At 45.4% G+C, this 26,319-nt stretch overlaps 1 long non-coding RNA gene across 1 annotated transcript in view; it reads right to left on the reverse strand.

Moving 5' to 3' along the window:
* Positions 1–25,286, reverse strand: part of LOC143793950 (uncharacterized) — a 37,874-nt gene extending 12,588 nt beyond the window's left edge. Inside the window, exon 1 of the long non-coding RNA XR_013220347.1 lies at positions 25,222–25,286. This is a non-coding gene — a long non-coding RNA (uncharacterized LOC143793950). The remainder of the gene's footprint in view (positions 1–25,221) is intronic.
* Positions 25,287–26,319: the final 1,033 nt, after the last annotated feature.

Raw genomic sequence — 26,319 nt, forward strand, 5'->3', positions numbered from 1 at the left:
GAGTGAAAAACGAGAATGCAAAAATGGAAAAGTGCAAGGTCGTGAAGGGGTTAATGAACAAAATGAACTTTTTTGAATTTACCAAATGGCTTTAATGAAATAAAAAGAAAAATTTAAAAGGTTCTGAAAACTTTCCGTACCCACTGTATGTTCAAAGCTGTACAATTGTACTCAAAAGTTTACATACTCCGGCAGAATTTTTGCTTTCTTGGCCTTTTTTTCAGAGAATATAAATGATAACATGGTCGTGCCTTTAAGTGGACACACAAGAGGAACAGGAGGTTTGGTAATGGGCTAGAACAGGCGGAAAGCAATGTGGCTAGTGTGTCGGACATACCCTCCAGTGACGGTTTTTTATCATCCGAGCCGAGCGACATCGAAGGCGCAGGAGGAGGGGCCGGAGGAGGAGACGCATTCCAACAGAGGCGTGTCCGGAACCGCAAAGTATGGTCGCCCAGACACAAGAGGGAGACGCGGCAGACCAGGAGACGCCAATACTAGATCCACTTTGCACCACTGGTAAGTTGCAAATTATCAACTTGTCTGATTATGTTCTATCTGAACATGAAAAGATTTTGCTGGAAAAGGGGCTTTCCTTTTGTCCTACCAGTGGGCTTGACAAATTTATATTTGTTAAGGATGTGTACCTGTTCTGCAGACAGCTCACTTTTAAATTATTGTACCATCGTCCCTCTGCTCTAGATGAATTGCCCATTGCTGACAGACTTGTCTTGAGGGATCTCCTCGATCTTCGGGATGAGGGTGAAGAGTGCCAGCCCAGAAGAAAATTTACCGGTAGGCTTCCCTCACAAGCTACTCCCCCGTTCACTTTGTTCCCGGCGGTACAGAGGTTTTTTTAATGCGGTGTGCAGTGAGGTACATGATCTCAAGCTGGATCCAACTAGGGGGAGGAATATTAGCCAACAGGACCAGGTTATTCTTGCAAAATTGGGTTCCAACCGGGACTTTGTCATCCGCGAAGCGGATAAGGGAGGCAACTTGGTGATTTGGCCGGTTGACCTTTATACACAAGAAGTCATGCGCCAACTGGGTAATATAGAGTGCTATCAGGTGCTTCCCTCAGATCCCACATGTGTCTTTCAGGCTAAATTGAACCGTTTACTGGAGGCTGCACACACGCAATATTATCAATAAACGAGAACGGGATTTTTTAACCAACCACCATCCCAGGACTCCCACCTTTTACATGCTCCCCAAGGTGCATAAATCCCTACAGGCCCCTCCCGGTAGGCCTATAGTCTCTGGGATCGGTGGGTTACTTGAAAAGCCGTGTGTTTACATTGATTTTTTTTCTTCAGCCTTTAGTTTTGTCTCTTAAGTCCTATGTGAAGGACTCTACATTCCTTATTCTACAACTTCAGGACCTGGAGATTCCGCCAGGGGCGTGGCTTGTTACTCTTGATGTAGAGTCTCTGTACACGTGTATTGGACATGAATGGGGCATACGTGCTGTTTCGCATTTCCTGGACTTGAAGACAACGGGAGATAGAGGACACGATTCGTTCATCCTGGACTTGTTGCTGTTCGTTTTGGATCAGAATTATTTTATTTTTGATCGTGTCTATTACAGGCAAGTAAGGGGCACTGCTATGGGGGCACGCTGTGCACCTTCATACGCCAACCTCTTTTTGGGTTGGTGGGAGGCTACAAGGGTTTTCTGTTCGGAATATTTGTCATAAAGTGGTTCCGCTATATTGACGATGTTGTGTTTATCTGGACAGGCACTCTGGATTTATGTAAGGAATTTGTGAGTACCTTGAACGATAATCCTTGGAACATCCATCTCACATCACAATATTCCCAGACGAAAATTGATTTCTTGGATTTAAGACTGCAGGTGAGGGGACGACAAATTCAGACAACTCTGTATCGGAAGCCAACGGCTACGAATAGCCTTCTTCATTTCGATAGCTTCCACCCCTTGCATCTCAAAACAGGTATCCCTAAGGGTCAAAAACTGAACTCGGTAATTATAGGCCAGTAAGCTTAACCTCTACTGTGGGTAAAATCCTGGAGGGCATTCTAAGGGATACTATACTGGAGTATCTGAAGAGGAATAACCTTATGACCCAGTATCAGCACGGGTTTACTAGGGACCGTTCATGTCAGACTAATTTGATCAGCTTCTATGAAGAGGTAAGTTCCGGACTGGACCAAGGGAACCCAGTGGACGTAGTGTATATGGACTTTTCCAAAGCTTTTGATACGGTGCCACACAAAAGGTTGCTACATAAAATGAGAGTAATGGGGATAGGGGAAAATATGTGTAAGTGGGTTGAGAGCTGGCTCCGGGATAGGAAACAAAGGGTGGTTATTAATGGAGCACACTCGGACTGGGTTGCGGTTAGCAGTGGGGTACCACAGGGGTCAGTATTGGGCCCTCTTCTTTTTAACATATTTATTAATGACCTTGTAGGGGGCATTCAGAGTAGAATTTCAATATTTGCAGATGACACTAAACTCTGCAGGGTAATCAATACAGGGGAGGACAATTTTATATTACAGGATGATTTATGTAAACTAGAAGCTTGGGCTGATAAATGGCAAATGAGCTTTAATGGGGATAAATGTAAGGTCATGCACTTGGGTAGAAGTAATAAGATGTATAACTATGTGCTTAATTCTAAAACTCTGGGCAAAACCGTCAATGAAAAAGACCTGGGTATATGGGTGGATGACAAACTCATATTCAGTGGCCAGTGTCAGGCAGCTGCTACAAAGGCAAATAAAATAATGGGATGCATTAAAAGAGGCATAGATGCTCATGAGGAGAACATAATTTTACCTCTATACAAGTCACTAGTTCGACCACACTTAGAATACTGTGCACAGTTCTGGTCTCCGGTGTATAAGAAAGACATAGCTGAACTGGAGCGGGTGCAGAGAAGAGCGACCAAGGTTATTAGAGGACTGGGGGGTCTGCAATACCAAGATAGGTTATTACACTTGGGGCTATTTAGTTTGGAAAAACGAAGACTAAGGGGTGATCTTATTTTAATGTATAAATATATGAGGGGACAGTACAAAGACCTTTCTGATGATCTTTTTAATCATAGACCTGAGACAGGGACAAGGGGGCATCCTCTACGTCTGGAGGAAAGAAGGTTTAAGCATAATAACAGATGCGGATTCTTTACTGTAAGAGCAGTGAGACTATGGAACTCTCTGCCGTATGATGTTGTAATGAGTGATTCATTAATTAAATTTAAGAGGGGACTGGATACCTTTCTGGAAAAGTATAATGTTACAGGGTATATACACTAGATTCCTTGATAAGGCGTTGATCCAGGGAACTAGTCTGATTGCCGTATGTGGAGTCGGGAAGGAATTTTTTTCCCCATGGTGGAGTAACTCTTTGCCACATGGGTTTTTTTTGCCTTCCTCTGGATCAACATGTTAGGGCATGTTAGGTTAGGCTATGGGTTGAACGAGATGGACTTACAGTCTTCCTTCAACCTTAATAACTATGTAACTATGTAACTATGTAATTCGTAAGAGTTAGGAGGAACTGCAGTGAGCATGAGGACTTCACTACACATTCCCGTGAGCTCACTGCATGTTTCCGGGAGAGGGGTTATCCCAAGCGGGTTATCTCCCGAGCTTTTTCGGCGGCTAACAACAGTAATAGGGATGACCTTTTACAGAGTAGATGTAGGACAAGTGAGAAACCGCTGGGAATAATTACTGCTTTTAATAATCAGTGGCAAGACCTACGAGGGATCCTGTCTAAATATTGGGGTATTTTACAGAGTGAGTCAAAGCTCCTCCCCCATATTGCCCCCCAACCAAATTTGGTTGCCAGGAGGGCTAGGAGTTTTAGGGACCGCTTGAGCCACAGTCATTTTCAGCAACCAGTCACGAGACTTGGTAGACTTATGGGCACCTTCCCATATGGAAATTGTAGTATTTGCCCTTTCACCAGTGGCGATGCAAAAATTATGGTGCCTTCTTTGTCTTCACAGACGCCCAACAAGACCTACTTCAATTGCAGGTCCCGGAATTTGGTCTACGCGTTGGTGTGCCCATGCCCCAAAGTATATGTGGGCCAAACCACACAGGAGCTCAGGAGACGTATACAGCAACATTTCTCCAACATTACCACGGCAAAAAGGGACAAGTCGAAGGGGAAAACCCTCACATCAGTGGCTGCGCATTATTTGGTTGAACATAACGCACAGTGGGTTGGCACGAAGATTCTAGGACTTGAAGCAGTACATATGAACATGAGGGGTGGAAATGTCACCCTTGAACTTCTAAAGCGGGAATTAAAGTGGATTTTTGACTTGAACTGTGTCATGCCATTCGGCATTAATGAAGACCTTTTCTTCACCGGTTTCTATAAACAATGAATTGTATAAATAGCTGTGCCGTTGAATTTCTCTGTGCGGTTGCTGTCATATAAATGGTTCCCACTATGTACTAGCTTGTATATACATTTATATTCAAATTTATTTATTTTTTTTTCTCATATTTTCTGTATTCAATGTACTATATTATTCACTGGCTTTTGCCATTATTGGTAACAGTTTTAAGTTGCCATGTTATATCAGCGCCTGGCTGGTTTCCTCCTGTATGTCTTCTTTTTGAGGTCATCCTATCATCTCCCCCTCCCCTCCCCTCCTCCCCCCCCATGTGCATATTATTTCAACTTTATTTTTGTGCATCAGTGCGTACATTGTGGCTCTCAGGGTATCTTTCTGAATATAGGCAGGGTTTTCGCTAAACGTTTCCTCTGTGGGTTAATGCCACACGCAGGTATTGTTGTCCCTTTACTCCCTCCTTTATCCCCCTTTTGCGCAAGCGCCTTTCTTCACAATGCATGTGCTGCTACGGCAACCAAGAGCGGAGTGTACACTTCCGCTCTGGGATGCCGGCGCATGCGCATTGGACACACGCCGGGCCCGGCAGGCATATTCGCCATTGCACTTTCTCCATGCGGTGCGTCTAGCCGCTCACACAGCTGTTGCCGGTAAGTCACCGCTTATCTCTTATTTAAACAGGAGGCAGGGCATGCAGGCATCACCCCTGACGAAGCCACCGGAGCGTGGCGAGACGCGTTGGTTGTCTGCTGCCCGCACTCACTCTTTCCAGGGTACACATGCCCTTGTAGTCCTGCCCACCTCCGGTACTCATGGGCTATTTCATTCATTTCATGTTTGCCCTTCCATCTTAGGACACCGGTTTCTTTCTTTCTTTTGGTGGGTATTTGATTTCTCTGCCTGTAGCATTGGTTTGGCTGGTCTCATGCTTATGTTTATTGTTTTTTTGCATATTTTGTCTCATTTACAGACCTCATGGCACAGCATAATAGGGTGTTTGTCTAGTTGCTTTCAGGCATGCACCTTGTCTTTTCACATGAGTGATTGCATGGGACCAGGGGGGCTGGTTACTTTTAGCCACTATACTACTATCTAGGTTAGGCTACCTACATTTATGGGCATGTGTATTTTACCCTGCATGGTTTGGTGCGGTTGTATGGCCTTATCACGGGCTTTTGTTCATTCAGGGATATGTCACATCCCCTTGTTTTAAATGCTTTTAATGTGTTCTGCCTTTTGCATACGTGTATAATAAAGCTGTGTTTTTGTATTTATATGGTGGTGACTCCCGTTTTGTAAGGCCTACCTTTTCTCTTCATACATTATAAATGATAACACCAAAACATTTTCTCCGCTCATGGTTAGTGGTTGGGTGATGCCATTTACTGTCAAACTACTGTGTTTTCTCTTTTTAAATCATAATAACAACCCAAAACATCCAAATGACCCTGATCAAAAGTTTCTTAATACTGCATATTGTCTCCTCTAGCGTCAATGACAGCTTGAAGTCTTTTGTGGCAGTTGTGGATGAGGTTCTTTATTTTCTCAGATGGTAAAGCTGACCACTCTTCTTGGCAAAAAGCCTCCAGTTCCTGTAAATTCCTGGGCTGTCTAGCATGAACTGCACGCTTGAGATCCCCCTCACTCCCATCCGACTCATTGACACTCCAGTTGGCGAATGGATTTTTCATGGCTCTTGGCTTCATTTATGATGAACTGGACTGGGACTCGCTTCCAGAATCTAAACTATGTGAGATCCAGCAGGGAGATCGACAGGCATAGGAATTTTGCTCCGAATTCTATAGATGGGCCTCAAACAAAAGTGGAATGATCCTGTTCTTAGCAATCAGTTCTGTCAGGGCCTGTCTGAATGGTTAAAAGATGCATTGGTGCAGTACGAAACTCCAGTTTCGTTGGGGGCCGCCATGCTTTTGCCATATGTATTGACTCAACAGGGTAGTGACCTCACCCCCTGTGGTACTTCCTATAACTAAAGTTCTCCAAGTGTGCTCTGAAGAACCAATGCAGTTAAGGGGGCTTTCCCCATTATGTGTCTCTTGCAGTTTGCTGTAAAACGGGGGTTTGCTTTTACTGTGGCAAAAAGGGTCATTTCATTTGGGTTTCACAGTCTATATCTATACAACAGAAACTGACTTAAAGCTTCTGACTCCAGGTTGTGTGGAGGATTACAACCTGGGCATATATATCTCCTCCACAGGTGTGTCTCAAGTTGTTTTACCTGCTGAAGTGGTTATAGGTATGGAAATTGAGACAATATCTCAATATCTCAAAGTGGGGCAGTAGCCAATATGGTGGATGCTCAGTTCCCTCAGACCCATGGCCTCTCTTGTTGTAAGCTGGCAAAATCCATTGCCATATTTGCAATAGACTGGGCATCTTTGGGTCGGGGAAGCGTTATGCAAATAGCACATAAGGTGAAACTTCATGTAAGGGCTCTTCACAGGGATCTTATTTCTTATTACCTTCTGGAAGGCCTCCCTACTCCTATTGTGTTGCGTATTCCCTGGTTGACTAAACATAATCTGATCATAGACTGTAAGGTTAAAGAGATAATCAAGTGGAGTGATTTTTGCAGGAATAGCTAGCTGCCTAGGTACTATTATCTTTAATGTCACCACTAGTGTTGAGCATTCCGATACTGCAAGTATCGGGTATCGGCCGATACTTGCTGTATCGGAATTCCGATACCGAGATCCAATATTTTTGTGATATCGGGTATCGGTATCGAAACAACATTAATGTAAAAATGTGTAAAAGAGAGAATTAAAATAAAAAATATTGCTATACTCACCTCTCCGACGCAGCCTGCACCTTACCGAGGGAAGCGGCAGCGTTCTTTGTTTAAAATTTGCGCTTTTCTTTCCTTTACGTGAGTCCCGGCTTGTGATTGGTTGCGTGCCGCCCATGTGACCGGGACGCAACCAATCACAGCAAGCCGTGACGTAATTTCAGGTCCTTCAGGATTTTAAAATTACGTTCCGGCGTTGTGATTGGTTGCGTCGCAGTCACATGGGCGACGCAACCAATCACAGCAAGCCGTGACGTAATTTCAGGTCCTTAAGGATTTTAAAATTACGTCCCGGCTTTGTGATTGGTTGCGTCGCAGTCACATGGGAGACGCAACCAATCACAAGCCGTGACGTCACGGGAGGCTGGACACGCGCGCATTTTAAAATGGGCGCGTGTCCAGCCTCCCGTGACGTCCCGGCTTGTGATTGGTTGCGCCGCGATCAACCAATCACAAGCTGGGAGGCTGGACACGCGCCCATTTTAAAATTTTAAAATGCGCGCGTGTCCAGCCTCCCGGCTTGTGATTGGTTGACCGCGGCGCAACCAATCACAAGCCGGGACGTCACGGGAGGCTGGACACGCGCCCATTTTAAAAAGCGCGCGTGTCCAGCCTCCCGTGACGTCACGGCTTGTGATTGGTTAATGGCGGCCATGTTGCCGGGACGCGGACCAATCACAGCAAGCCGTGACGTAATTTCGTCACGGCTTGCTGTGATTGGTCCGCGTCCCGGCAACATGGCGCCGTGACCAATCATAAGCCGGGACGTCACTGGAGGCTGGACACGCGCGCTTTTTAAAATGGGCGCGTGTCCAGCCTCCCGTGACGTCCCGGCTTGTGATTGGTTAATGGCGGCCATGTTGCCGGGACGCGGACCAATCACAGCAAGCCGTGACGTAATTTCGTCACGGCTTGCTGTGATTGGTCCGCATCCCGGCAACATGGCCGCCCTGACCAATCACAAGCCGGGACTTCACGTAACCAAGTAAAAGCGCGAATTTTAAACAAACAACGCTGCCGGTTCCCTCGCTGAGGTCCAGGCTGCGTCGGAGAGGTGAGTATAGCGATATTTTTTATTTTAATTCTTTCTTTTACACATTTATATGGATCCCAGGGCCTGAAGGAGAGTTTCCTCTCCTTCAGACCCTGGGAACCATCAGGAATACCGTCCGATACTTGAGTCCCATTGACTTGTATTGGTATCGGGTATCGGTATCGGATTGGATCCGATACTTTGCCGGTATCGGCCGATACTTTCCGATACCGATACTTTCAAGTATCGGACGGTATCGCTCAACACTAGTCACCACTAAAAACATTCCATCTTTTTTGTCTGATTTTGAGGGGGCATTCTCTGAGAAGAGGTGTCAAGAACTACCTCCTCATTGTTTATGACTGTCCTGTGAAGTTGCTTCCGGGTGCAAAGTTGCCCAAGACTAGATTATACAATTTGTCAGGTACTGAGAGACAGGCCATGAAAGATTATATCTCTGAGAGGCTTGCCAAGGGATATATTAGACCCTCCCTTTCTCTTGTAGCGGTGGGGTTCTTCCTATGTCCCTTTTTAAGCTTTCATGAGTTAAATCGGATTACTTTCCTGGACCTATATTCCCTCCCACTCATTCCTGATTTATTCAATCAGATTATTGGGGTAAATTAATTCTCCAAGTTGGATCTCAGGGGAGCCTATAATCTGATTAGAATTAGGGAGGGGGATTTTATTATTATTATTATTATTATTATTATAGCGCCATTTATTCCATGGTGCTTTACATGTGAGGCTTGTCGGAAGAGTAGGTCTTCAGGTTCCTTTTGAACATTTCCACAGAAGGCGAGAGTCTGATATGTGGGAGTAGAGACTTCCAGAGGAGGGGGGATGCACCGGAGAAATCTTGCATGCGATTGTGAGAAGACGAGATAAGAGGGGAGTCGAGAAGGAGATCTTGTGAGGATCAGAGGTTGTGTGCTGGTAGGTACCAGGAGACGAGATCACAGATGTATGGAGGGATGAGTGGAAGACAGCCTTTAACACCCCAGAAGGTCATTATGAAAATCTTGTCACGCCTTTTGGTTTGACTAATGCTCCAGCCATGTTCCAACATTTCGTTAATGACACCTTTGGTGAACTCTCGGGTAGATTTGTAGTATTGTATCTTGATGATATTTTGATCTGCTTGCCTGATTTCAAGTCTCATCAGGTGCATGTCAGGCAGGTGTTACAGGTTCTACAAGATAATAAACTGCATGCCAAGTTGGAGAAGTGTGTATTCGCCGTACAAGATATTCATTTCTTAGGTTTCCTAGTGTCAGCTGTAAGTTTCCACATGGATCCTAATAAGGTCTGAACAGTTCTGAAATGGGACCTCCCAGAAAATCTAAAAGAATTGCAATGCATTTGGGATTCGCAAACCATTATTGAAAATTTATCCAAAACTTCTTTTCTATTATCAAATCCCTCACTGACATGACTAGGAAAGGTACGGACTTCTCGAGGTGGTCTGATGCACTCGGCAGGCATTTTCTTATTTGAAGAGGTGTTTTTCCACTGTGCCGGTACCCATCCAACCATTTATTCTCGAGGTTGATGCGTCTAAGGTGGGTGTTGGGACTGTACTGTCTCAAGAGTTGTCTCCTGGTAAGTAGCATCCATGTGACTTCTCCAAAAAGTTTCCATCGGCCAAAAGAAATTATGATGTAGGCAATAAGGAACTTTTGTCCATTAAGTTGGCATTTGAGGAGTGGCGTAATTTTTTGAAGGGGGCATTTCATCTAGTCACATTCATCACTGATCACAAAAAGTTAATGTACCTTAAATCTGCTAAATGTCTTAAACTCAGGCAAGCTAGATGGTAATTGCTTTTCACCAGGTTTAATCTTGTGGTCACTTACAATCCTGGGATTAAGAGCGTCAAAGCAGATGCTTTGTTTCCCTGGAGGTGGTAGTACTGATGATGCTGTCCCTATGTTACAAGAACGGTTGTCTCCATAGTATGTTCTGAACTTGAGGGTGAGGTATTGAAGGGTCAGTGAGACATCTTCAGGTAAGGTGCTGGTCCTTCAGGTAAGTTGTTTATACATGTACATCTGCATTTTATAATCTAAGAGGCACATCATAACAAAGCTCTAGCTGGTCACTCAGGTAGTAAGGTGACCTTGGACCTTCTTTCTCATCATTTTTTGTGGCCAAGGTTGCATAAAGATGTAGTTGACTTTGTGTCCTCATGTAGTGTCTGTGCGCTTTCAAAACCCTGCATACTCATCCGTATGGGGCTCTTTAACCAATAACCAATCCTGACCATTCATGAACTAATTTATCCATGTAATTAATTTCAAACTTCCTTTGTCCTTTAGTAAAACGGTTATCTTCGTTGTGATGGAGAGATTTAGTAAAATGTATCACTTTATTGCTTTACCTGCTCTCCCTAATGCAAAGACACTGGCTCAGGTGCTTGCCACTGAGACGGTGAAGTATCACGGGGTTTCCTCCGATGTGGTGTCAGATTGGGGAGCCCAATTTGTATCAAGATTTTGGAGGGCGTTTTTCCATTTATTGATGCATCTATCCTTTTCTTCGGCATTCCATCCTCAAACTAATGGTCAGGCTGAACGACTAAATCAAAGTTTGGAGACATGTTTTGTGTCAGATAACCAGGAGGATTGATCCTGTTTTTCACCACTAGTTGAGTTTGCTTTAAACTATAGTCGTAGTGAGTCCACTGGTAAGATGCCATTTTTTGGCACATATGACTTCCATCCACAATTCTGCACCTTCAGTAAAGATGAGTCTTTGGGTATTCCTGGGGAGGAACAATTTTCATCTTCACTCTCATCGGTGTGGGAAGGTGTTCAGAATAATTTAAAGATCATGCGGGACAAATACAAACATATTACTAATAAGAAATGATCAGGTCCGAGCCTGGGGGTAAATAATTTAGTATGACTGTCCACAAAAAATATTAAACTGAAAGTTCCTTCTTGGAAATTAGGTCCTAAGTTTATTGTTACTTATAAGGTGGGAGCTGTAATCAACCCTGTAGCCTTTCGTCTCAAGCTTCCTCCAACTCTTAAGATCCATTATGTCTTTGCTCAAAACATTTGATGCACCTGTAGAACAGTCACCTTTACCATTGCCACTGGGTATTGTTGATGGTAATTTAGAATTTCAGGTAGCGAAAATCATTGATTCCCATATGGTACGCCGCTCTGTATAGTACCTGGTACTTTGCCATGAGTATGGTCCAGAAGAGAGAATGTGGGTACCGGCATCTGAGGTTAATGCTGGTAGGTTGACATGGTCCTTGCATTAGGATCATCTGGATAAACCCAGCCCGTGGGTCCTGTGGCCCCTCATAGAAGTGGGGGTACTGTCATGAGTGGGTCACATCCTTCTGGGAAATCTTGGGTTAGAAAATCTCTGCTCCTGCTTCTACCTCTTGCAGTCCTTTCACATGCCTGCAAGGGCACCTTCAGTGCACACAAACCCTGCTGTGAGGTCTGAATGCTGGTTGTTATGACATTCTGTGGTAGTGAAGCTATCATTGCTTCACTTTGAACACTCCATGCCTGTGGCGCATCATTACCGCAGTCAGAGATCTGACCTTTGCTTAGTGTGTATTATCAGGAGGCAGTGTCACAAGTGGGTCATGTCCTCCTGGGAGATGTAGGGTTAGAAAATCACTATGTATTGTGAATCACAGATCTACCATTTAGCCTGGTTGCTTGTGCTTCATATAAAATGAATTTTGCTTCCTTTTGTGCTGAAATGGTTAACTTGCTGGTTAGAAACTTGCAGCACCAGGTCACAGATGTCCCTAACAGTGTCATTTCATCTCCCTATATAGCCTGGTCAGGCGTTCTCTTCCTCGATAGTGAAAGTTTTACTTCCTAGCTCCTTGGAGTCACTGTGCTGAGTTGGAGATCATTGTTACTACAGGAGATTGTTGCATGCTGTTTTGGAGTTTATGCTTTCCTCCCTGTCCTGTTCTGATTTGGTTTGTACGTGCAGCGCCCCAGAGTCCTGGTCATTGCAGTACTGATGCTCCGCCGCTAAGGGGGGCTATGGTACGTCTGATGGCACTGAAGGAGTTCAGCTGACCAGGTATCACAGACACCAATACACTTCACAGTCTGGCCTCCAGGGGGAGCTAAGGGTGCTATGTATTAGGCCACTCCTCACAGTCTGGTAAAACTGGGGGTTAGATAGGAAGTTAGCGAGAAGCTGACTGGGTTGGAACCAGGCAACATCCTGTGGCAGAGGGTGTTGCAGGAGAAGATTCAGGGGGGTCCCTGTCAGAGGTGGGATCCTGACAGAGGCCTAGCGAACAGAGAGAACGTTACGGGACAGCGCCTGCACTTCATCGCGGTTGTACTCCAAGAAAGGACAAGAAGCGAGGTTTATTGTGCTGAGTGAAAAACGAGATCAACGCAACAAGGAGAAATACCAGTAGGAGTCGTTCTGTAAGACGAGGCAACATCCTACCGAGGCGCGTAGCCGGTGGCCAGAAACGCCGAGGAAGTATTGAGCTCCAGGCCTTACTTCAAACCTACAGCAGGACAGTCAGTTATAGGCGGGCTGTCTCACTCAAATCACCTAAGAAGACATAGGGGGCAACATTTGGAGAGGGGCGACTCTAGGGTCCCGGAAGAGCTCCGAGCCTACCCGTCATACGGGTGCGTCCTAGCCATATAATCTGGGGGGACGAAGAAGAACATCATAGTCGAGTTGTGAGGGAACTTCAAAACAGACACAACAGTTGTGGGGACTCTCCCGTAAGCACAGCAGGAAAGGACCACAACACACAAGCGCTAGAAGGTAAGCACAGATTTCCACCTGCAAAGAGAACTCTGGAGGTGCCATCGGACCGGCCGGACTCAGGTAGCCCGGTTAACCGTATTCCGGACTGAGGATCCTGAAGCCTTCAGTAAAGAGGTAAAGAGACTGCAACCTGTTGTCCTCGTTATTCACCGCGACCTGCACCACACCACAACATCATCACATCCTCAACTTTCACTGGACGCCCCTCAGCAGGGTCATGGACCGGGCCTAGCCACCGTGACAACCCCAGAACCGAGACACAGAGGCCCGGTACCGGGTGCCCCTCGGCCCTGCGGCAATGGGGGCGCTCCAATTTGGCATCACAAACAGGATCTACTTAAGCCTGAAGAATCAGGTCATGTGTGCCTTGGAACTGTGATTTATTGTGCTTGGACTATGACTTATTGCAAAGACTGTGCACTGCCATTTGCCGCCAAAAGTTCCCGCCAAAAACCGCCGCCATTGTGACACCATGTGGCATGCCGGAGGAGCAGGGCGTGTCGTCGTGGGAGTAGCTTGGAAGAATGGCGCGAAAGTTGAGCCAGCCCCCCACAAGTACTACTATGTTCGGGAGATATGCCCTTCAACGAGGGAGGTCCGCCTCCTAGTCTGGGACGGCGGCGGGAAGAGGAACTGCCCTCTGGATGGGGGAAGACCGGAAGCCCTGGGTGACGCGGGGCAGAGCCAGATTGGCAAGATGATGAGCGAAGGTCGCCCAGAAGAGGGGGAGAAGGCCCGCATCAGTCCCAGCCAATGGGAGCTGAGCAAACTCTCACCAGGCTGCGAGGACCGGGAAATTCTCGGGGCGGAAGTGGAGGAGCTATGCCGTCAGCTCCGGAGTCTGTGTCGGTGAAAAGCCGCTACCAGTGAGGAGCCGCGCCACCCCCAAGCGCTGGCACTGCAAGCTGAGGAGAAGAGGGCTGACACCGGGGATACCGCGGAGGCGGATGGCACCATCAACCCGGCCCGGGTGGCCGAAGAGCCCCTGCTTGTGGACATAGACTCCCCTCCACCCAGACCACCCAGACGGGTGTGTAGCCGCCTTGAATGCGAGCGGCCGTGGGAGACGCTAAAGACCGCTGATGTCCCCTTATGACCCACTGCACAGCCAGTGAACCTCCAGGGCGAATGGATGACCTTCAAGTGGACCCGCGCTACCACCAACTTGATCGGGTTCCCTGGAGAGGCTCAGCCCGAGGGGGAGAGCATTGAGGTTATCCACCAACAGGAATATCGCCAGCAGCTACGCCGACAGGAGGAAGAGTGGGCCCGTAAAAAGGAGCTCCGCCGACGGACTGAGCGAGAAAAGGACCTCTAGGCCAAAATCCAGGTTAGGTGGGCGGCTGAGGAGGACTGGGGCCCGCAGCGCTATGGAGTCATCAGCACTTTCCGGATGCAGGGAGGTTGGGGCTTCATCAAAGAGCCCAGTCTCGCCTTGGAGGTGTTCGTGAACCGGCGGGATGTGGAGGCGCACCTCATCGAAGGACACCCAGGCCGAGATCTTTACCCGGGGGACCGCATTCGGTACACCCGCCACTGGGGAGACAAAGGGTAGTATGCTTTGTACATGCGCAAGTACAAGCCAGAAGTGACTGTGCCGCCTTCCTATGATTCCCCAGGACCGGCGGTCATTGCTCCAATCACCTTGTGTGCCAAATGCCTGCGGACCATCACCCCGAGGAGAACCGTGAGTACACAGACCCCCATTAAGGGTGCGGATGCACTCTATGTGGTAGCCGGTGGTGGGCAGTACCCACGGAAGCCACCCCCAAACTTAGAGGGATAAACCTCGATACCACGGAAATGTATATAGTGATTGTTTATCTTTTTGTTCTGCTGCTACAACCCATACGGGGTTAGTCGGTGAGTCCTCCTAGGAGCCATACAGAGATGGCTCAGTGATCTTGAACTGAGAGAAGGTTGATAAGTTCTATACTGTGTATAGTAGCAGAAAGGCAGTAGGCCCGGGCGAGAAGGGGCGGTCCTGCAACAGAGCGAGAGGCAGTAGGCCTGGGGCAGATAGACAGGCGGTCCTGCAGATGTAAAGGTGGAAAATGAAGAAAAGTTGATTAGCCTTATAGTGTTTTATAAGAAGGTCTTTAGTGGATTCAGCGTATACGTCCTTAAAGGCAATGTTAAATTATTGTTCAGAAATTGCACTAAGTAGAATACCCGCTTGGGTAAGAGAAGTTATTTATAGACTGTTATTTAAAATATTTAACCATGTTTGTAACGTTCAAGTGTCCTCACCTCCCATAAAGGGAAGCTCTGTTCAAACTTACTTGTTATTGCATTTCAAAAATTGTATGTCTTTTTGCTGACATGTATTGTTGTTTTCTTTCCAGTCCAGGAGTACTGGATTTAACCGGGGGGGGGTGCAGCACCCCAGAGTCCTGGTCGTTGCAGTACTGATGCTCCGCCGCTAAGGGGGGCTATGGTACGTCTGATGGCACTGAAGGAGTTCGCCTGACACCAATACACTTCACAGTCTGGCCTCCAGGGGGAGCTAAGGGTGCTATGTATTAGGCCACTCCTCACAGTCTGGTAAAACTGGGGGTTAGATAGGAAGTTAGCGAGAAGCTGACTGGGTTGGAACCAGGCAACATCCTGTGGCAGAGGGTGTTGCAGGGGAAGATTCAGGAGGGTCCCTGTCAGGGGTGAGATCCTGACAGAGGCCTAGCAAACAAAGAGAACGTTACGGGACCGCGCCTGCACTTTATCGCGGCAGTACCCCAAGAAAAAACAAGAAGCGAGGTTTATTGTGCTGAGTGAGAAACAAGATCAACGCAACAAGGAGAAATACCAGTAGGAGTCATGCTGTAAGACGAGGCAACATCCTACTGAGGCGCGTAGCCGGTGGCCGGAAACGCTGAGGAAGTATTGAGCTCCAGGCCTTACTTCAAACCTACGGCAGGACAGTCAGTTATAGGCGGGCTGTCTCACTCAAATCACCTAAGAAGACATAGGGGGCAACATTTGGAGAGGGGCGACTCTAGGGTCCCGGAAGAGCTCCGAGCCTACCCGTCATACGGGTGCGTCCTAGCCATATCATCTGGGGGGACGAAGAAGAACATCATAATCGAGTTGTGAGGGAACTTCAGAAACAGACACAACAGTTGTGGGGACTCTCCCGTAAGCACAGCAGGGAAGGACCACAACACACAAGCGCTAGAAGGTAGGCACAGATTTCCACCTGCAAAGGGAACTCTGTAGGTGCCATCGGACCGGCCGGACTCAGGTAGCCCGGTTAACCGTATTCCAGACTGAGGATCCTGAAGCCTTCAGTAAAGAGGTAAAGAGACTGCAACCTGGTGTCCTCGTTATTCACCGCGACCTGCACCACACCACCACATCATCACATCCTCAACTTTCACTGGACGCCCCTCAGCAGGGTCACGGACCGGGCCTAGCCACTGTGACAACCCCAGAATCGAGACACAGAGGCCCGGTACCGGGTGCCCCTCGGCCCTGCGGCAGTGGGGGCGCTCCATACATTCCTACCCTTCCCTATATACCTCTCTACCTTTGGTGGTAGTTTTTATGTTAGTTGTTTTTTGTCATCCCTGTTTGTCTTGCTTGTTTACACACTAGCATTTCTGTCCCAGGCCTTCTGGGGAGGGGACAATTTTAGTAGATCAGGAGAACAGTAAGACTGGTGGCCGAAACCTCCTCACCTATAGTAAGGGTTCCAGCCCTAGGGCCAGTGCAGGGCCCATTTCCCTGTTTACATACAGTCACAGCATGATAGGCAGCCTGTGGAGTTAGCACAGCTGGTCAGGGATCCAGAGAGGAGAGGAAGCCCAGGGGTAGACACTTTTCAAGAAGCAGCTTATGGTCCAATGGCCTAGAGGCATGGCTAGTGGCTTATCAGCATTAGTAGAAAGAGCCTAAATGTGTGGAGCTTGAACCTATAGAAGTGTCCTTGCTGGATAAGAGCACTGGATGTGGTAAACATTTATGAAAATATGACTTGATTCTTTACTGACAAGTATATAATGTTATCTTTGAAGTAATAATCATATGTGTTTGTCATGTACACATCTTGTATTTGTTTAATGACTCTGACATATGTGTTGCAATTGTGTGGCTTCTGGTTTTGTGACATGTGCTAAGATTATGGTTTGTGTACACTGTACTTGTGACACGTGTATTGTACTCATGATGTGTGTACTTTGCCTGTGTAATATATACATAGTGTTCATGTGAGGTGTGCCCTGTACTTACATGACGTGTGCTCTGTATTTGTGTGATGTGTGCTATATGCTTGTGTGACGTGTGCGCTGTGCTTGTGATGTGTGCACTATGCGCTGTGCTGGTGTGACGTGTGCGCTGTGCTTGCGACGTGTGCATTGTGCTTGTGATGTGTGCACTATGTGCTGTGCTGGTGTGACGTGTGTGCTGTGCTGGTGTGACGTGTGCGCTGTGCTTGTGTGACGTGTGCGCTGTGCTTGTGTGATGTGTGCACTGTGCTTGTGATGTGTGCACTGTGCACTGCACTTGTGTGATGTGTGCGCTGTGCTTGTGATGTGTGTGCTGTTTTTGTGACATATGCATAGCATACATAGTGCTTTTTCATCGTGTAGTATGTGTCAGTGTGACATGAGCGTAATGCTTGCTAGAACACACTGTAATGTTAGTGAATGTCGTTAATCACAACATTTAAATGGAATAAAACAAAATCATTTAGATTCTTGCAACCTGAGTTACAATATTGAACTTACATTGTATTATCGTGTTATATAGCAGCAGCAAAACACGAACTTTGGAACTGTGACGTGTCACAGCCAAATTTATTGTATAGTCTCATCCTAAGAAGTATTGGCTTGCAGCTACTTAAAGCCACCATATTATTCACAGTGTTTTTAATGGCATTTTTACTTTGCCAAATATGCTGCACTCATTATATTCTCTTTAGTGGTCACATGTGCTGTATTCATGATATCACCTCTACAGCCCATCAACGAAGACCAGTGCAGGGCAGAGAGACATCACTGGAACTGAGGAGGGCAAACATGTAAAGCTAAATCTGCTGGACTTTGAAAAATTGTCTTGTTATTTTTTTCCTGAGAGAAAGAGGGGGAGCATTGATGGTGCATGGTGGCTGATGGAGTTTGAGTGCCAGAACTACTTTTTATTGCCTGTCCATCACTGTACACTGATCTACATGCAATTAAAGGGCCTATAAAAATAAAAACACAGACAACGGTTTATTTATTTTGTCCTTAAAGATATTAGTCTACAAAAACTTTGGGGCACTAAACAACTGCCAATCAGCTAGTTGTTTGCTGATCAGCAGATGTTTAAGTGCCACACTGTGTGAGACAGGAAGCAGCCGGCGATAGTGGCGCTTCAGGATACCGTGCGCAGAGGTGAGGTGTGTGTGTATGTGTGTGTATATGTGTGTGTGCATGTGCATATGCAGGGAGGTGAGTGGCATTGTATGTGTGTGTATGTATGTGTATGCAGAGAAGTGAATGGTGCTGTGTGTGTCTGTGTGTGTAGGTGAAGGAGAAGGCAATGATGGGGGTGATGGGACAGAAGGCAAGGATTGGGTTGACGCAGAGGGCAATGATGGGGGTGATGGGGCAGAAGGCAAGGATTGGGTTGACGCAGAGGGCAATGATGGGGGTGATGGGGAAGAAGGCAATGATTGGGTTGATGGAGAAGGCAATGATAATGGTGTTGGGGAGAAAGCAATGATGGGGTGGTGGAAACAGCAATAATGAGGTGGTGGGGGAGAAGGAAATGATGGAGGTGGTGAATAGGTAAGAATGGAGGTGGTGGGGTGGAGGAAATGATGGAGGCGGTGTAATGGGCAATGATGGGGTGGTGGGGAAAAGACAATGATGGTGGTGGTGGAAAGGGCAATCATGGGGATGGTGGGGAAGGAGGAAATGATGGAGGTCGTGGAATGGGTAATGATGGGAGAAGACAATAATGATGGCAGTGGAAAGGACAATGATGGGGTGGTGGGGAGGATGCAATAATGGAGGTGGTGGAATGGGTAATAATGGGGGTGGTGGGGAGGAGGAAATGATGGAGGTCGTGGAATGATTAATGGTGGGATCGTGGGGGAGAAGGCAATGATGGTGGCAGTGGAAAGGACAATGATGGGGGTGGTGGGGAGGAGGCAATGATGGAGGTGGTGGAATGGGCAATAATGGGGTGGTGGGGAGAAAGCAATGATTTAGGTGGTGAAGAGGGCAATCTTGGGGATGGGGAGAGGGCAAAAGTGGGATGCCGGCGAGGAGGACAATGAGGGTTGTGGGGGATTGGGATGGGAGGAAGGGGGATTTATAATGGATTTAGGAACAGGGGGAGGTGGAGGAAGACATTATTATCGATTATTATGTCTAACACAGTCCCTTAGTATAAAGTATACTCACTTATTATGTATAGCACAGCCCCTTAGTATATAGTGTACTCACTTATGTATAACACAGTCCCTTAGTGTATAGTGTACTCGCATGTTATGTATAGCACCATCCCTCAGTATATAGTGTAGTCACTTTCTATGTATAGCACAGTCCCTTAGTGTACTCACTTATTCTTTATAACACCATCCTTAGTTACATAGTTTCCTCTTTTGTTATGTATAACACCGTCCCTTATTACGTACCATCCTCTCTAGTTATATATGATGCCCTCCCTTATTATATAACTTCCTCTGCTTTTATGCACAGTGCTATCTCTTACATAGTGTATCTTGTTATTTTTGTTTGACAATCAAATTCCCATGCTCTTGTGCAAATGGAATAGACAACAGATGGAAATTATTGGCAATTATCAAGACACACTCTTCTGCAGGTGAGGACCACAGACCACATCTCAGTACCAATGCTTTCTGGCTGATGTTTTGGTCACTTTTGAATGTTGGTTGAGCTTTCACACTTGTGGTAGCATGAGACGGACTCTACAACCCACAAAAGTGGCTTAGGCAGTGCAGCTCATCCAGGCTGGCACATCATTGTGAGCTGTGGCAAGAAGGTTTGCTGTGTCTGTCAGTGTAGTGTTCAGAGGCTGGAGGCATTACCAGGAGACAGGCCAGTACACCGGGAGACAAGGAGGGGGCCGTTGGAGGGCAACAACCAAGCAGCAGGACCACTACCTCAGCCTTTGTGTAACGAGGAACAGGAGGAGCACTGCCAAAGCCATGCAAACTGACCTCCAGCAGGCCACAAATGTGCATGTGTCTGCACAAATGGTTAGAAATTGACTCCATGAGGATGGTCTGAATCCCCGACGTCCACAGATGGGGGTTGTGCTCACAGCCCAACACCGTGCAGGACGATTGGCATTTGCCACAGAACACCAGGATTGGCAAATTTGCCACTGGTGCCCTGTGCTCTTCACAGATGAAAGCAGGTTCACACTGAGCACATGTGACAGACATGACAGAGTCATGGGGTGGGATTTAAACACCTCTTAACTTTTTACTATTGATGCTGCCTATGCATCCGGAAGGTGAGTATATAACTATTTTTTATTTTAATTGTTTTTTAACAGGGATATGGTGCCCACATTGTTATATACTACGTGGGCTGTGTTATATACTACATGGGCTGTGTTATATACTGCGTGGCCTGTTATATACTGTGTGGGCTATGTTATATACTACGTCGCTGTGCTATATACTACATGGGCTGTGTTATATACTGCATGGCTGTGCAATATACTACGTGGGCTGTGTTATATACTACATGGGCTGTGTTATATACTGCATAGGCTGTGTTATATACTACATCACTGTGCTATATACTACGTGGGGTGTGTTATATACTACGTGGCTGTGCAGTATAGTACGTGGGCTGTGTTATATACTACGTGGGCTGTGTTATATACTGCATGGGCTGTGTTATATACTGCATGTGCTGGGTTATATACTACGTTTCTGTGCTATATACTACGTAGCTTGTGCTATATACTACATAGCTGTGTAATATACTATGTGGCTGTGCTATATACTATGTGGCTGTGTTATATACTGCGTGGGCTGTGTTATATACTGCGTGGGCTGTGTTATATACTATGTCACTGTGCTATATACTACGTAAGCTGTGCTATATACTATGTGGCTGTGCTATAAACTACGTAGCTGTGTTATATACTACGTGGCTGTGTTATATACTGCGTGGGCTGTGTTATATACTACGTGGGCTGTGCTATATACTACATACCTGGCCAATATACTACGTGGCTGTGCAATATACTACGTGCCTGTGCTACATACTATGTGCCTGTGTTATATACTACGTGGCTGTGCTATATACTACATGGGCTGTGTTATATGCTACGTGGGCTGTGAGACTCTTTCCCTCAAAAACCTGGAGCTGGCCCTGGCTTCACTGATTAGTTGCACCCGGCCAGCCACGAACAATCAGCGACAGAGGCAGTCCGGCCTTCATTGCATTATTCTGAAATCTTCATAAATAAACTACATACATATTCTAGAATACCCGATGCGTTAGAATCGGGCCACCATCTATATATATATATACGCATTTACTGAACAGGGGCCCCAAGCCGTCTGTGTCCGCCCCTGCAAAGGACGATCTGGCTTCAGATGGGCACTGTCATTGTTTCCAGCAGTACGAATTCTGCACAGGACAATGCGCTGTTAAAAATGATGATCTATTGTTCAGCACAAAAGATCATTTTTACTGACGATTGTGCATCTTCCTTGCTCATCAGGTGATCTGCAGTTTGTTTAGACTGTAAGGTTATCATGAATCACTCGATCACAATACTCTTGCAGAGTAATAGAGCTTTTAGGCTATGTTCACACGTCAGGATTTCTAGCAGAAATTTTCCTGACAAAAACCGGATATTTCTGCCAGAAATCCACATGCGTTTTTTTCACGGTTTTTTCGTGTTTTTGACGCGTTTTTTCATGCATTTTTTTCCAAATGCATAGAATTGCGGGAAAAACGTGAAAAATCCGCAAAATTAATGAACATGCTTCTTTTTTTACCGCGATGCGTTTTTTTCGCGGAAAAAAACGCACCATGTGCACAAAACATGCAGAATTCATTCTAAATGATAGAATGCATAATGCATGCGTTTTTAATGAGCTTTTATAGCGTTTTTATCATGAAAAAACATGAAAAAAATGCGAAAAAACCTGATCGTGTGCACATACCCTTACTGTTGCATTCTGAGAAGACCTCATTATGAACTCCCTGTGAAATTTGAAGAAGGAATTTGTACTAATATAAATTCAATATGCTATTCTAAAATGTGTGGTCTGAGCATTAATATGGAGGATTTAATGTGTGTTAAAGAATATATATATTAACATTACAGTAAATGCAAACTACAATACATACATATAACACAATAGTTCAAGTTGTAAACTGGTTCAAAAAAGGCATACTGCCACTATTATTATAAGTGCGGTTTATACTCATGTTCCTGCTGCTCTTGTGCAGGTGACAATGTGATGGTTCAAGTGTGTTTAACACATTTGGAGATTCTAGGTATCTTATCTAAAAGTCCAACTTTACTTTGGGTGACAGCCATTCTGTGATAACCCACAGCTTTTGTCAAGTGGTCTTTGTCCTCAAAGAAAAATAGTAGCAATATTGACTCTCTTAACAATTGACCTGCTTAGGCTACTTTCACACTAGCGTTAACTGCATTACGTCTCAAAACGTCTTTTTTTCGAAAAAACGCATCCAGCAAAAGTTTTTGCTGGATGCGTTTTTTCCCCATAGACTTGTATTGGCGACGTATTGCGACGGATTAACATACGTCGTGTACGTTTTACGACGGATGCGTCGAAATTGGGCGATACGTCGTCGGCAAAAAACGTTGCTTGTAGCGTTTTTTGTCTCCGCCTAAAAACCGTGTCGCGACGCATCCTGCGGCATCCTGCGGCATCCTGCGGCATGCGTCGTTGGCTACAATGGAAGCCTATGAGCGACGGATGCGTCGGGACACGTCGTACGACGCAATGCAGCGCTGCAATACGTTTTTTTACACTGAGCATGCTCAGAAGCTGTATTTTGTTGCCAATTGGCCAGACACCCCCAAATCTATATAAACCTGGCCTGGGCCTTCAACCCGACATATATGGCCACGTATATACGTGGCACTTATAAGTGCCACGTGTTTAAGTGCCACGTATTTAAGTGCCACGTATATAAGTGCCACGTATTTAAGTGCCACGTATTTAAGTGCCACGTATTTAAGTGCCACGTATTTAAGTGCCACGTATATAAGTGCCACGTATTTAAGTGCCACGTATTTAAGTGCCACGTATATAAGTGCCACGTATTTAAGTGCCACATGTATAAGTGCCACGTATATAAGTTCCACGTATATAAGTGCCACGTATTTAAGTGCCACGTATTTAAGTGCCACGTATTTAGGTGCCACGTATAATCACGTAGTTATAGTATTTATAGTACGTGGCACTGAAATACATGGCACTATGACTGTCAGAAAATGTTCATTAAACGGTTAGGTGTGAGGTTAGGGGTAGGGTTAGGGTTTGGATCCCTTTATCATCATCCGTAGTTCATTAATCGGATGTATCCAGAGTCGTCTCCATCTCCGTTGCTGCAGAAGCATCCTACGCCTTTCCGCTGCCGCCTCCTTCTCCCGCACTATGATATCCAGGCGATTCGTCTCAAAGATAACGTCAGTAACCAAACTCGCAATCCTCACAAGAACACCTTCCATCGCTGCCACAAAACTAAAACCCTCAAAGATGGGCTGTAAAAACAGGAACTATATAGTTTTCCATATTTTCCAGTAGCCAATCAAATTTGGGAGCCTCCCATTTTAAAAACGGATCCGTCGTAAAAACGGATGCAACGGATGGTAAAAACGGATGCAACGTATGCAACGCATCCAGTATTTTCGACGGAAACGTTTAGCGGATTTGCGACGGATCCGTCGAAATGCTGTATGCGTTGCATACGTTTTTCACTTTTTTTTCGGCAAAAAACGGATTTGCGACGTAATGCAGTTAGCGCTAGTGTGAAAGTAGCCTTAGATTTTCCTTTGCTATGAATTCTTAAACTCCATATACAGTGAATTCTTAAACTCCATATTAGTGATATTGCAACCAGCAGTACCTGATGTAAAAATTGTTGCAAAAATATAGATGGACATTTCCAACATTGAAATACATGCACGTGCTGCCATTTAAATTCAGTCATTTCTGCAGTGAACATAATAGGAAAAATGCAAAAAACATTTTTAAATTCAACATTTCATAATTGCTCTGGGAAAGGTAAGCATAACCATAATTTTTACACGTAACCTGTCCTTTATTCACAAGATCCTATTTTATCCCTAGTTTATCCCAACACATTTGTTTTTGCAATTTATAAGAAAATGGTTACAAATTACATATGCCTTTCATTTATGCTGCAAATTCCAAGTGAATTGGATCTATTTGAACCTTCAGTTTTAGGGTTTGTTCGGACTGGTGAATAGCCAGCGTATAATTTGGACAAGTGCCATCGAGATTTTCATCAGATAGCACCCGCTACAATGTTGTACTATCGAGCAGTGCCGACTAGCTTTATTTTCTCATTCCAAGTCTGCATGAGAAAGAAATCATTGCATGCTGATTGTTAGTGTATATCGCACAACATGCACCCATGCAAGTCTATGAGTGCATGCAAAACATTGGACTGCACTCGGATGTCATTTGAGCGCAGTGCGATTTTCATGCACGCCAGCAATGGAGGAAATGGAGTAATTACTTTCTCCATCTCCTCGGCAACTGTGCTGGGATTCTCTCATGCGAGAGGATCAGAGCACAGAGCACCGACACTTGGCTCCCGCTCGCAGCAGAGTTTCAGCCAAGAGGCATTTGCAGATTGCATCCGATACTCTGGTATCGTATCAGATCAGATGCTATATACTAGCGTGACCTCAGCCTTAAACTTAAAACACAATGAAAATGTTGAATAAAGGAACCTAGACATTACACAAAAGACAACTAGAAAAGAGTATTATACTGTAGATGGTTCAGTCTAAGTTTAAAGTGTTTCGATTTAACAGGAGAAGATTTGTGAGCAGGGGTATGCTGTATATAGAAATCATGGGGCATCATAGCAAGAGTTTGTATGATGGATCCCACAGCCATCCATACAATATTACAGCCCCCACAGTCCCACACAAAGTATAATGGCTACACAACCCCCTGTACAGTATGATGGCCCCTCACAGCACCCATAAAGCATGATGGACCACCACAATATGATGTCCGCAGAGTGCAATCACAAAAAAAAAATACCTACCCCCCATAACACTTTAGTGAACTTCTCTGGTCCGCTCATTGTTTACAGCATACACTATGCAGTGACATCTAACGCCTACGGCATGAGTGAGAGGTTAGTCACACAGAGTAAATGGTAAATGATGTCAAAAAGAGCCAATGGTCAAATTGCGAAAGAGAACAAAATGTTTTAACTCTTAGAACAACCCTTTAAGTAAAGAGGCTCATCATAAGGTCAAATAAAATTGAAATTATTCAAAGAGAATTTTGCTAATATAATTATGGTCTTCCCCGATTGCTGTGGGTAGTAGAATCTCATAGCTGCTACTTTGAATGATATTGTAGTAGATCCACCTATGCTGGATATTTTTGGATTATCTTAGAAAGACTGATGACATTTTATCCAATAACAGAGCTGATGCATTCAGCCGTAGTGTGCGCAACTTGTTCTTATGAACCAAAGGTATTTATTTTTCACTTCTTCCTGTGGAATAACACAAACAGATTTACAAGCAGAGTTATTACTGAAATTCCAGAGAAAATAAACTTTCCATCAGAGATCAGTATGCAAAAGTAAACTTCACAATGTACACATGAAAGTCCTTAAGATGTGCACAGCTGGGTAAGAGTACAACTATTTTCCTTTAATCAGCATCTGAAAGGCAAAATAGTGTACAATAAATTTGAATTGTTTTATGGTTTACCCATCCCATCCAAAATAACACTACTTGTAGCTTTATCAATAGATCCCAATTTACAGGACACGTCGCTAATTTAATCCCTGAGCAACCAAGAGCTACCACAGGTCAAAAATCTGGACCCCAACTGCTTGTCCCTGACATATCAGCCAGTCACCAGCATTTGGTGTATACTTTGGTTTGAGAAGCTGCCTACTTTAGAAAATCATTTTAATAAAAATAAGTGTTAATATAAGTAGTAAATCATACAGATGAGCAAAAAGATTTGAAGAACCCTGGTCTAGCTGCTACATCAGTATTCGATGGCCACCGAACTAGAGCTCTTTGAACCGCATCCTTTTTGACGATATCCCTAGTGCATCTTTATATTAGTAGGCCTGGTTCGACATTATGCGTGCTTTACTCTGCAAAATTGAAATTGC

This window comes from Ranitomeya variabilis, chromosome 1 (assembly GCF_051348905.1).
Source record: "Ranitomeya variabilis isolate aRanVar5 chromosome 1, aRanVar5.hap1, whole genome shotgun sequence".
Taxonomy (NCBI): Eukaryota; Metazoa; Chordata; class Amphibia; order Anura; family Dendrobatidae; genus Ranitomeya; species Ranitomeya variabilis.